The 13,651-nt window shown below is 42.3% G+C and overlaps 1 long non-coding RNA gene across 1 annotated transcript; it reads left to right on the forward strand.

Annotated features, from left to right (window-relative positions):
* Positions 1-1,569: 1,569 nt before the first annotated feature.
* LOC146176005 (uncharacterized) lies at positions 1,570-6,968 on the forward strand. Its single transcript, XR_014701161.1, has 3 exons — positions 1,570-1,916; positions 5,928-5,975; positions 6,899-6,968. It is a non-coding gene; the product is annotated as an uncharacterized LOC146176005 (long non-coding RNA).
* The last annotated feature ends 6,683 nt before the right edge of the window (positions 6,969-13,651 follow it).

Here is a 13,651-nt window from a genome sequence, read left to right on the forward strand (position 1 = left end):
TCTCCCACGGATGCCCAAGTCTGCAAGGTCACGCAATATTCCGAACCTCCATGTTGTGTCGTATGCCTTTTCAAGATCGAAGAAGACCGCTAGACAGTGCTGTCTGTGTATGAATGCTTCTCTGACGGTATTTTCCAGACGGACAAGATGGTCAGTTGTACAACATGCTTTCTTAAAACCACACTGATGAATATCGAGAAGCTCTTGGGATTCTAGGATAAACATTAATCTAATATTAAGAATACTCTCAAATGATTTTGCCAGACAGCTAGTTAATGATATTGGCCTATAACTGCTGGCCGATTAGTAAAATGTTATGTGTGAGATGTGTGTGCCCGATACGCAGACGGCATACTGTAACCTCCATGAAGCGTTCTTGATGAGTGCTTGTTTCCCATTCTTCTATTTTGGGCTTTACGAGGTGCAATTTATTACTTTCTTGGTTATTCCATATAGACTGCCATATATCCTTTTGTTTTCGTTTAATTAACTTTATGCAATCCTTATAAGGTATGTTTACTTTCTCTATTTCTTTCCTGCCTGCTTGAGCAGCACACACGTCCGCTCTCTCATTTCCTTCAATGCCCATGTGGCTTGGAACCCAACAGAATATTATGTTATGTCCTTGGGTTGAGATATTTATTACATCGTGTATTATGTTACCGAGTAATGGCATGACTGCATTTCTGGAGTTTAGAGCTGTGAGTACACTCAGTGAATCTGTATAGATAACACTGTTCTCGATGCCCTCGTACACAATTTTTGCTACAGCTACCAGGACAGCATAACACTCGGCTGCAAATATTGATGCACATTTAGGAAGTCGAATAATTTTTTCGGAGTTCCGATCCACTACAGCGCAGCCCACATAGGAGGCAGTTTTTGATCCGTCTGTGTAAAACTCTGTGCATTTGCTGTATTTCTCTTTTAGTGCGTGATATTCTTGTAGTATATGTTCTGTAGGAGTTTCGCTCTTTTTGAACTGTGTAAGAGTGAGGTCACAGACTGTTGGAAAGTTGTACCATGGGGCCAGGGGCCTATTTTCTTGAGCGACATAAGGCAAGGTGTCCAGAATATGAATCTCACGGCAAATGTCTTCAAATCGCATAATCAATGGTCTTGTTTTCTGAGGCTTATTTGTGAATATTGTTCGGGAGGGGCAAGTTGTGACAATCGGGTAACAGATGTGTTTTTTTCGTGTCCTTATTTTGAGAACGTAAGCGCATGTGAGTGCATTTCGTCTGTCTTTCAGTGAAGGCTCGTTCGTTTCCACATAAAGACTATTTATTGGGGATGTTCTGTACGCTCCGCACGCAAGGCGAATGCCTAAGTTATGTACCGGGTCTAATTTTTTAAGGTATGAAGGTCTAGCTGAACCATATAATATGCTCACATAGTCTAAGCGTGAGCGCATAACAGAGCGGTATATATGTAGAAGACATGCCCTGTCGGATCCCCAACGTTTCCGCGAAAGAATTTTCAGTATGTTAAGAGATTTGGAAGCTTTCTTTTTCAGTATATTTATGTGTGGTAGAAACTTAAGTTTTTTGTCGAACGTAATGCCTAGAAATTTGTGTTCAGTTTTCACCGGTAATTCTTTTTTATTTAAGTGGAGGACAGGGCTGTTCTGAATGCCTCGCTTGAGCGAAAACATAACTGCCACCGTCTTCTGAGGGGAAAACTGAAATCCATTTTTGTCGGCACCAGGTTTTTTTAAAGGTAGTTTTTTCATGCGGTATGGATTGTTTTAAGGGGTCCTAATATATGTCGCCTCTGGTTCACCCTTATACGCAGAGGAAGGTCCCGGAGCCCCTCGCCTGGTGGACAGGCGAGGAGCCCTTCGGCCGAGGCTTGACCATGGCCTCGACCGCCACCGTTCAAGGTTTCTTCCCTTCACCTCTCAACCTATCGCCACGGTACGAATTACTGCTTCGGTATGGGGGCTCAGGGTCCGTGGTGGCACCAAGCACCAACACCTAGTTTACACAAGGTGCCCTTGCGGGAAAAATTGGTATCATACTACTTTAAAACTGTTGCGGTGTCATGTGCGGCCTTTGTTCAAAACCTTTGGCGGTGCATTTCTATATTTTTACTTGTTTATTGTTGCTGCGCCTTTTTTGCTCAAATTTGACTGTATTGTAGACTTTGTAAAAAAAAAAAGAATCAATGATACAATCACCACTTTTGTTTCTTGCCTTTCCTTCAGTTACAAAAGGAAGCACACCGCACAATAATAATTTATGTATGAAGCAACAATTAAGTGACTTCCTAATAAAACACATGAATAAAGAGTAAGAACAAAAACTGAAGTCAGATACAGACTGCTTGTGTTTATTGCCGCATGCGATCTTTGAAAACATGCGCACGTGCCATGTTACGAAAAAGCAAGATCGCCCTTCTTTTCCGTAGCATATATGTGACGCTATGAAAGTCACTAACGTGATATATATCACCTTAGCAATAAGTATGACTGAATTGCAGAAACGTCGACGTAACCTATCCGAAAGCATGAGGCCCGTATTGACATTCGTAGCACTTGAATGCGGCATCGCGATATACCATGGACCATAAGAAAAGACCGAAAAGTAAATAAAATTTAAAGTGGGATTAATGAACAGTGTAAAATATTAAGGGTATTTTCTGATACCTGTGTCGCACGGACAATAACAGTCGTCGTCGATCCGTTCCGGGTTAGATCGCGATTGAGAATATAGTTACCATAATTCGGGACAACCAACTGGAATATGAGCTGACTGAGCGCTCACACAGAAGGAAGATTCATACGGTACCCTACATCCGCGATCGCGATGCGTGGATCGCAATCGACTGGCTCCAGATCAAATAAAATCGCCATCGGAATATTTTATAGCAGCAATATATTGAACCCGGCCCGGACTCGATCGTTTAATCAAAACAAAGTATTGCGACCAACGTGTCAACTTTAGGTGCTTGCTTCAAATTTCTTGTCTCGCTGGATATCAGAAAGTCAATCTGTTTTCTGCTTAACACCTTATCCGGTTCAGCTGAATAAATAAAACAGTAAGATATAGCAGACATGATCGAACCAGACAGGATTTGTTAAACGCTTCCTCGAGTGCTATTTCAGAGTATGATTTTCTCCACACAGTACTAGGACGGTACGATTGTCTTCCACCAAGACTGTTCTTAGACAAAAAGTGCGCTAAAACCGTCAAGAGACAGGTTTCGCAGTGAAAAGCGCAGCGCCCTATCCGGACCTATATGCCGCCAAAGCCTTGCCAAGGCCGCGAACGCGGAGCGATAGCACCTTAGCTATTGGTAGCGCCGCCCCGCGGTGGCGGCGGGAAGGCATCACCGCGGCGGCCACGCGAGCGCGCGCCCTCGGCACACTAGCCAGTATATTCTAGGCACTATACTGCTGATATCTCCGTCTCTCCTCCTTCTCTAGCGTTAGGCCAGATGGAGTGGTGCGCGGCTTCTCTTCCTGACTTGATGCTAGATGGCGAGGCAGCGGTTGCTAGGCAACGGCGCAAGGAGTAGTGCTAATACTAAGCGGCCACCGCCTTTCCCGAGATTTTATTCTTTTTTTTAGAATGGTCTTTATTACACGCATTTACATGGAGAAGAGAACTAGATACGTTAATGAAAAGCTAATCAGCCTACAGCGGAACAAGTTCAATCGAAATATACAAAATAAACTACACAACACTAAAACGGTGGCAAAGAAAATCAACGCATCAATACTCCACACCAACGCAAATATACATCACACAACTAAAACACGTCGTAAACAACACCACTAAAACAGTGGCAAAGAAAAAAAAACGTTAAAAATGGTTGCCAGCTTGGTTTAGAGTCAATATGTTCATAAGCGTTTCTCCGCAGGTGTACCATCTGGCAGAAATCAGTACTGAGGAAAGCTAGAGGTTCAGCATTCTGGTCCAACATGCACGTTTCCCGCAGGTGGGGCAGTCCAAAGAGTAAAATCATGTTAAAGGGTTCATAATCATGTTGGGTAGCCACTCGGTAACGCACGCTGTGAGAATTCAATACAAAGTCTTTCTTCGTAGTTGTTTGTATAACGTCCCAAAATAATATCGCATCTTTGCACTGAATAAAACTGTTATTAGTGGTTCATGTGTATCACATAGCTGGCAATTAACAAAAGAAACAAAAATTATTCAGTGAAGTCGGACTTGAGCAGGTAGACCTTCGGCGTGAAGTTCAACGGAAAACGTTTCAGTAGGAGGCGAAATCGCCATTTTGAGTGCCCTTCTCAACACACCATGCCCCGTAAAATCCGAATAGAGAGAACGATATAATAGAGACGGGAATAGCATAGATGTAAATTCTTAGTATACATTGTTTCGTGAAAAAGAGAAAAGTACTCTTAAGAAAAACCAACTGCCACAAAACAAACTGAATTGTAAGCTTCTTCATAAAACCAAATAATAAGGGCCTATCGGCAAAATTTGAAAAAACCACGAAGTTGGGGAGAAGGTTCACAAAGTCTTTCTAGGGATGCTGTGATAACTGAATCGAAGCTGTTAAGGAAAAAATACAAACGAGCAACTAATTCTATTTAATAGAGATGTGTCAAACCTTGTCCGCCAGCAGAAACTGGCCTGAATAGGTTTTTTCGCCGCATCGGCTCCAAACTGGAGGACCAAGTGAATGTTGCAAACGTTCGGTGAAAGCCTTGAATGTAGTACCTGGAGAAATCAGTACCTGAGAAACAATACATATTTGATGCTAGAAACGTGTTTCAAGCCTGCGCACGACTAAACCTTGATAGGCGGTGAGTAACAAAAGACTGAGCATAACTTTGAAGGGCAGTGACCCGCTCTCTTAAGTAAAGCCCGCTAGACTGAATGCATGAAAGGGAACTCCAAAGTTTTTAGCGCGGACACGAGACCTTTCATTTCCAGCATAATGAGTCGCCATTGATCCCCATGAACTGAACCGCAAATTCGAAATTTTAGACCTATTCGTTTGAGCGCCAGAGACAATGCCAAACTGCTCAATAGGGGTCTTAGCTTTCTCAATAATGGGTTTAACAATTAAAAAAAAAACGCCCAATCATCGGCGAACGAAAGCACTTTGACTTCAGTACTAAGGTCAACATAACCCCGGACACTGTTGTTTCGCACTGCATTCAAAGTTAGTTATATGAGTCTTTATGGCGGAACAGCGACTATGGCTATAGTGAGCCAAACACATACGTTAGATGACTTGTTGTGGGAAGTGCTTAGAGTTACGGTTCTCATATTTGATTTAATATATTGGCTTTCTTAAGAAATGTACAAACTATAGAAAAAATCGACGAATGCTTGTTCGCCTGAAAGTAATGCAGGATGAAATGGAATGTCTCCATTATAAAATACAGTAAAATATCTTTTTCTAAGATTCTCAAGTTGCAGGCATGATATGTGATTGACTGTGAGCTCACCTCCGCAAAATTCACACACTTGTTTGTTTTTATTTGTCAAGAGAAAATTATGGAGTGATTTGTGTGTGTCCTATGCGCAGACAACATAAAATAACCTCGATAAACGTTCCTGATGTCGGCACAATTTCAATTCCCCTAAAAAGGGCTTTAAAGAATGGAGCTTGTTTTTTTCTTCATTTTCCCAATCTGCTTGCCCCCTAGATTTTAGTTTCCTGCGCACCATTTTTATACAATCCCTGTGGGGCATGTTCGCGCGTTTTATTTCTCTAGATCTTGCTTGTGCAGCACATGAGTCTGCTCTCTCATTACCCTTAACCCCAACTTGACTCGGAACCCAGCGGAATGCTATGTTTTTGGAATGTGGTCTGTACTATGTTGAGTATTATGTTGTCAATCAGTGATTCAATTACGTTTTTAGAGTTTAATACAGTGAGGACACTTAAAGAGTCAGTGTACATAATGCTATTCTTGATGTTTTGATTTCTTATTTTTTCCACAGACGTACAAGCAGCGTAACACTCAGCAGTGAAGACTGATGTATAAGGAGGTAGCCTAGTTATTGCTTCTGTTTCATCTTGTACTGTTGTACTTCTAACATAGTCTCTCGTTTTTGAACCATGTGTGTAAAAATGCAATGTAATTCGTATATTTTTCTTTCAGTGCTAAAAATTCTTGCAATATGTGTTCATGTGGAGTGTGCATTTTCTAAAATTGTGTTAGCGTGAGGTCAAAAACTGCGGGAAGAGTATACCACGGTAGGAGTGGTTCGTGTCTTGGTGCAATACATTCAGTTTCATTCAGTACGTCCAGATCTCGGCATTTTTCTTCGAAGCGGAACAGTAAATGCTTAATTGCTTGAGGGTTGTTGTTGAAGAGTTTTCGGGAAGGACGTTTCATGACGATAGAGTAACAGAGGTGTTCAGGCATAGAACGGGTTTTGGGGACGTATGTACAAATTAGTGCAGTTCGATCTTTTAATGCAGGTTCATTAGTTTCCACATAGAGGCTAGCTACTGGAGAAGTTCTATAAGCACCGGATGATAAACGTAAGCCAAGATTATGAACTGGATCTAGCCGTTTTAGGTAGGATGGCCTGGTCGAGCCGTATATTATTGAGCCATAGTCTAACTTAGAGCGTATTATATAACGGTAAATATGTAAAAGGCATGCCCTATCGAACTCCCAGCGTTTTCTTGAGCGTAGTTTCATGACATTGTGAGCCTAGGGTGCTTTTTTCTTTAAGTTGTTTATGTGTGGAAGAAAGATTAGTTTTTTGTCAAAGGTGACACCTAAAAATTTATGTTCTTGTTTAATGGGTTTTAGATTCTGGTTCAGGTGAAGTGTAGGGTCACATTGCAATCCTCGTCTACTGTTTTTTTTTTCTTTTTTTTTTGTAGAGAGAACTTAAATTCGTTTTTGTCTGCCCACGCGGACATTTTGTTTATAGTGATATGTATTTGTCTCTCGCAGATTGACAAGTTGGAGAACGTGTATGCTATATGGACATCATCTACATAAAGAGAATAAATACATTATGGACTTTGGGATCACTTTTGATAATGAATTTATCTTAATTATGAAGAGTATAATGCTTAAGTCACAGCCCTGGGGAACGCCGTTTTCCTGCACGAAGCTAGTTGAAAAAGTTGAGCCTAAACGGATAAATATAATAGGCCTGTAGACAGACAGAGAGATGCAACAAAAGTCGACCATCCCACAGATATACCGAGATAACATATCTCCCCCCTTCCTCGAACCAGTCACCTCATATACAACGCAGAAAGGAGGCATAAGAGAGCGGAACCACTCAAAACGCGCTTCGAGTCACTGGACAGTAGGACAGCTGCATACGTAAATGCGGCGAGTGGGAAATGGGGTGCGGCGGTAGCCTCAGTAGTCGAAGGGCCGAGGCGCCCCAGTATCGGCAGCCACCATCAGAAGCCGCAACTCCGAAACAGCTGAAGAACTTGCAATAGCGCTCGCTTGCGTAAGAACGGAATACAAATTCATAATTAGCGATAACAAAACAGCCATCTACAATTACGCAAAGTTGAATAGAAAAGTCAGCATAACAAGGACTCGCACGCCTCTGTTCTTGGTAAAGAGGCGGAACACTAGTTATCCCGAGCTCTCTACTTCAGCGTAACCGTGGAGCCGCCCTATTGCCAGAACATGGACGAATGTCTATTAACTTATACAGAATTACAGACAAAGAAGAAAGGTGGTGCCAACACCGAATAAGCGGCTGAGCAACAGAGGCGACCGCAAGGCGGCGTCTACAGGCAGGGAATTACATACACCCGGTTTGAGCCTATCCCGCCGAGAAAGATCAGAAACAGGACGATAAATGTAAACGATGTGGGCATAGAGGGACCCCACCCACGTAATTTGGGAATGCGCTAGCTCCCCAGAGGCTTAGGTAAAAATGAATAGTAGAGAATCCTGGGAAACCCTTTTGCATACTTGTGCATTGTACCCGTTACTGTTTCTGGGCTTCGTGCGGTACACCTTCCCCATAATTACCAAACTTAGAAACACGAATATCATGACACTTAAGAGCCTGCTAGCTCAAGCTCTTCGTATATGCCTTGGACTCCCTAAATGTTCCCCAACAGCAGGGACAGTACTTTTTGCCGGGGAACATCTCTTTACTACACATATTGCTGTTTACATAATGAGAACACATATTCGGTAGATAGTAAGAGTCCACAGTCATCATCTAGCAACACTCCAGTAATGCCTTTCTTGCTAACATCCCTGCCTTCCCCCCTCCTACCATCCATCCCTCCGTCCATCCATCTATCTATTCATCTTTCAATCTACCCATCTATTCATCTTTCAATCTACCCATCTATCATTGTATCAATCTACCCATGTAGCAGTGTATCAATGTATCAATGTATCAGTGTATCAATGTATCAATGTATCAGTGTATCAATCTATCAATGTATCAGTGTATCAATCTATCAATGTATCAGTGTATCAATCTATCAATGTATCAGTGTATCAATCTATCAATGTATCAGTGTATCAATCTATCAATGTATCAGTGTATCAATCTATCAATGTATCAGTGTATCAATCTATCAGTGTATCAATCTATCAGTGTATCAATCTATCAGTGTATCATTGTATCAATCTATCAGTGTATCAATCTATCAGTGTATCATTGTATCAATCTATCATTGTATCAATCTATCATTGTATCAATCTATCAATCTATCAGTGTATCAATCTATCAGTGTATCAATCTATCAGTGTATCAATCTATCAGTGTATCAATCTATCAGTGTATCAATCTATCAGTGTATCAATCTATCAGTGTATCAATCTATCAGTGTATCAATCTATCAGTGTATCAATCTATCAGTGTATCAATCTATCAGGGTATCAATCTATCAGTGTATCAATCTATCAGGGTATCAATCTATCAGGGTATCAATCTATCAGGGTATCAATCAGTCTGTCTATCTATCTATCTATCTATCTATCTATCTATCTATCTATCTATCTATCTATCTATCTATCTATCTATCTATCTATCTATCTATCTATCTATCTATCTATCTACCTACCTACCTACCTCTCCACCTATCTACTTACCTATCTACCTACCTCTCCACCTATCTACCTACCTACCTACAGATAGGCCGAGGCGGGACATAAAAACAGACGGGTAGTTTATTTCTTTCCTGGCGACTGTCCGGGGCTGAGGTCAGCGAGGTGAAGGCCAAAAGCCGGGCAGCAGGTGAGGCAACCAGGAAGACGAAGGATATAAAACATAGCGGAATCCGCGAGCGATAGTGCGCTCGCTTGAGGACCGGTTCCCCCTGCCCGTGCAGGAGGGAGGAAGGGTGTGCGCGCGCCGCGATCGAAGTACAAGAAATGCGCGCGAGATTTTAATGCACTAGGCATGGGCCTCACGATATTCATTACATATGCAGCCTACACAAGCTTATTTGTGTCATTTTTCTGCTCTGCTGAAGCGCTCGTTGAAGAAAGCGTAGACTGAAAATATTACAGGCCTCAACATAAAATACCCACATCATATTAACATGCAAGAAGGCAGTAATTTTTCACGCAGAGGGTGAGAAGCCATCTACCGGTTATGACACTTTGTTGAGATAGGGAAACTCCGAGGTCGTCGAAAGTATAAACGTACTGGATGTTTACTTCCAAAACAGGTATAGTCAAATGATATTGTCATGTGTTTACAATGTCTGCAAAACTAGCTATTTAGTAAGTCCTATTTCCATCCTAGACAAATTACTATCTATCACTTAGTCTGGGTGCAATAACCGATAAACTCCTTAATAGACATTGAGAGCACGAAAAAAATTTCGAACCATTATTAATCTGAAAATTTTCATTTCAAAAGAGAAATCTTCAAGAATTTAATAATCATTTCATTATTCTAGGTACCAATATGTTGGTTTAGTATGGTTTGTAGGGTTTAACGTCCCAAAGCGACTCGGGTTATCAGAGATGGCTCCGGAAATTTCGACCACCTGAGGTTCTTTAACGTGCGCTGACATCGCACGGCACACGGGTGCCTGGCTTTCCGCCTCCGTCAAAAAGCAACCACTGTGGCCTGGTTTCGTTCAGGTACCCTTCAGCACAGTCATCGGGCACCATACCCACTGCACCGCCACGGCGGGGCGCGTACCAATGTTACCCTGTGATGCCACAATATGTGATTTTATGAAGAACTATTATGTAACTATAACCTCCTAAGCGTATATAAACTCAGCATTAAAAGATATGCGCAGTTTTTAAACATATAGAACTTCAAATTTTATGCAGCGAGGTCTACAATACAAAACAATTAACCGTGGTAAAGTGCCGAGGTACCGCGCAAACTGCGAACTGCAGATGCGTCAGAATAACCTGTATGGATTACTAAATGAATGCATTAAAGCAGAAACCAATGTTCAAAAAGAACATTATTGCTTCCTGAAAGCATTTATTACCTCTTTCGCATTTAGTAAACAAAATGCCCTGTTGTAACTTTTTCCTTTTGGTTGATGACAGTGTTTATGTATAGAAGGAGATATTTTAATTGTATAGTGTACTTTTCACCACGTCATTGTTAAAAATAACATGCTGTTATTTGTAGTTTTTGTTGTTCTAAACTACCTTGAAAATCTCCGTCAATGTCGAAGGGGCCAAGATGTAGTTCAAGCTTTAATCGAGTAGCTTTTTTCTTTGGCCTCTTTGACAGTGTGAACATAATGATGTGAAAAACAAATAAAATCAAATAACGCTCCAAAAACATTTTCTCCACGCCTTGTGTTGGTTTGATGGATGTTTCTAAACACATCGTGATGTCGCGATCCTGCCTTCTACTTTTCATTCTGCGTACATCATGTGAATTCTAAAATGGGTTGATAATTAATCGATTCAAAGCTGTTCAGGAAGAGGTATCTGCGGCATTTTTTCATGCACTTAATAGGCTCGAGCGCATCAAGTCTGTGGCGTCAGGTACCGTAGTACTGCAGACATTATCCATATTGATCCTTTGGTATAGATACAGTATCTTTCCAGAATAGCCAAGTACCTTTTTATACACACTGACCTTGTAAAGAGTTTGATCATTTTGTCCTGTTTTCTTTGCGCGCGCTCGAAGGGCACGCGATTACTGGTGTCGTTTGGATGAGGGGCATTCGGATTTCCTTTCAGCACTCGCATACACCTTACAAGTATACTTTTTGATCAAGAATTAACCAAAACCACACAGCCAAAATCATCTGTTCGTCAAGGCTTTCAACTTTCGGCTTCGTTCTGTGCCCTATTCTAGAACGCATTTGCACCAGCGTTATTACCAGTGCAGCTGAGTTCTCCAACGCGCTCAATACAAGATTCAGACTTTACTGGACTAACTGACAACATGCAAAAGTATTTAGCAGTTCACTAGATTGTTCATGAGTAGATATGTGTTGGTTATTTTTGAATTAATTTAGTTTGGTTTACGGGTTTTACATCCCAAAGCGACTTGGGCTATCACGCGCCGTAGTGGAGGGCGTCGGAAATATCGATCACCTGGGTTTTTTTATTCTGCACTGACATCGTACAGCGCACGGGGGGCTTCTTTTTCACCTCCATCGAAAAGTGGCCGCCGCGGCGAGAATTCCATCCCATGTCCTTTGGTGCAGCAGTCTAGCGTCCTAAACACTGCTCTACCGCTACGAGGGAAATATATTTCAGCTCCACAATTACTTCTTTAGTTCTTAATATGCAAGGTTAAAATCAAGACAAAAGTATCATCAACGGAGGCCTAGGTAAATAGTACTTGGGCCGTCATGCATCGCGTTCCTGGTATTGCAGATGGTATGAAAGTTTGACTCCGAAACGGCATCGGTTGTGGATGCTGTAATACGTGAAGGCTGCAGTAACCTTGATCACCTGAAGTTCGCGTCATAGTTTTGTGGTTGAAGTAAATTTCAACAAGGAAGCCAAAATGGCACCGAGAAAGGAGCTTTAGAGAAGCTTCGCGTCGATAGCTAATTACGCATGGTGCTGAAATCTGTCCGTCTGCCTTTATTGTGGACAAATGCCTCTTATTTTCACCCGTTTCACTTTTCATAACCAAGCACCAGGCCAGGAGGAATCGGGTGCACATGGGAATACAGCTGGGCTTCTCCGGCACTGTGGATCAATTTAACACGTTCATTATACGCCTTCTGCCTTGGAGTTGTCTCCATAGGGCACGCTTTGAGCCGTCTGCACTACGACATTTTCTTAAAACAGCTTTAAGAACCATTACCATTAACTCAGGCTAAGGAGCTCTACCTATCGATCAAAATACTAGCGCATTAGCCGAGAGCGCTATTATACATAAAGGAAGAATAGCAAAAAGATAATAGCGCTCTCGGCTAATGCGCTAGTATTTTGATCGATAGGTAGAGCTCCTTAGCCAATCCTTAGCCAATCAATCTTGGCCATGGAATTCTGAAGTCATGAGGAACTAACACCAGCAACCGGCATCCTATGCAAAAGCGCGAAGTTGCTATCTGGTCATCATAAATCGGAGATAACGCTAAACCCAAATGTATTATAATACAATACCTCGCCCTCGCTGCGTGTTTTGTCGCTTTTTTTTCACTTGCAGTCGTCATCCTACACCCACATAAATACAAAGGATTGCTTTGAAATATATATGTGAATTTTTCCAAGTGGAACACCCAATGAGCAAACTAAATAAAATAGAGCATCGAATGTGCAGTAGACAGTCTGCCAGACACTGAAAGGAATTTTAATCAATGTGAAACAGAAAAGTGCCCGAGGAAAGCCGACAGCGAATTGACAAAAATAAAAATGAAGGGAGTAAGTTGTATGTAATGAAAATTTTGAAATAATATGTAATTGTGCAAATAACTGCTTGAAAACTAAACGAAAAATTGGCAGTAGTTTAGCTGTGGTTAAACCTGGTAAGTTGCGCAAGCAATAATGCAATTTTGCGCTTAAGGGTCGGCATGTAATGTAGCATCGCCGGTGCTTCTCCTTGTAAGACGGCATAGCAACTGATTTACCACGACGCGAACTCCTATTTCTCTCTTTCCACGTTCACTCCTGTTAGCGATTGTCTTTTTATTACTGCGAAATTCCTTACCCTGGACGGCGGCCGTCCGCCCCTTAGACCCTGAGTGGTGCGTCCCGACCACCGCTTTGGCGCACGTGCCCGGATTTCGACGCGCGCATGCAACATCGGACTTTGCTTGCATCGCATGCGTTGAGAGAATGCGATTCGGGTAACTCCAGGAGTGCGATGTGCGAAAGGATGGGAAAGAGCGGTACGCCAGCTTTCGTTCTAATGCTAACACTTCCCTCTTCCTCCCTTCCGTTACGGCGCGGTTCCGGTGCAGCCTGTTGGCTCCTACTTGCAGGAAGAGTATACCCAAGAAACTTTTAGGCTTAACCACCAACTCTCTGAGCGCCCATTCCTCCCTAAAACATCAGATCACGTGGGGGCCTGGTCACGCGGGATTAGAGGGCCAAGAGGTCACGGACGCACTAGCTCGAGAACATACCAACCGAGCAGGCTCCAACGCCAATTCAAATTCTCTTCCCGAAGTTTCCGCCACTTACAACACACGACTCCTTCCTGAGACAGCAACGACAGCATTTTCCCCCTCCACACAAGAAGCTAAATGCTGAGGAAGCTCTGGACTGAAGGCAACTCCAGACAGATACATTCCCCAATCTCCACAAACACAGCATACCTTT

Source organism: Amblyomma maculatum, chromosome 10, assembly GCF_055883805.1.
Source record: "Amblyomma maculatum isolate TAMU_Amacu chromosome 10, ASM5588380v1, whole genome shotgun sequence".
NCBI classification, from domain to species: domain Eukaryota; kingdom Metazoa; phylum Arthropoda; class Arachnida; order Ixodida; family Ixodidae; genus Amblyomma; species Amblyomma maculatum.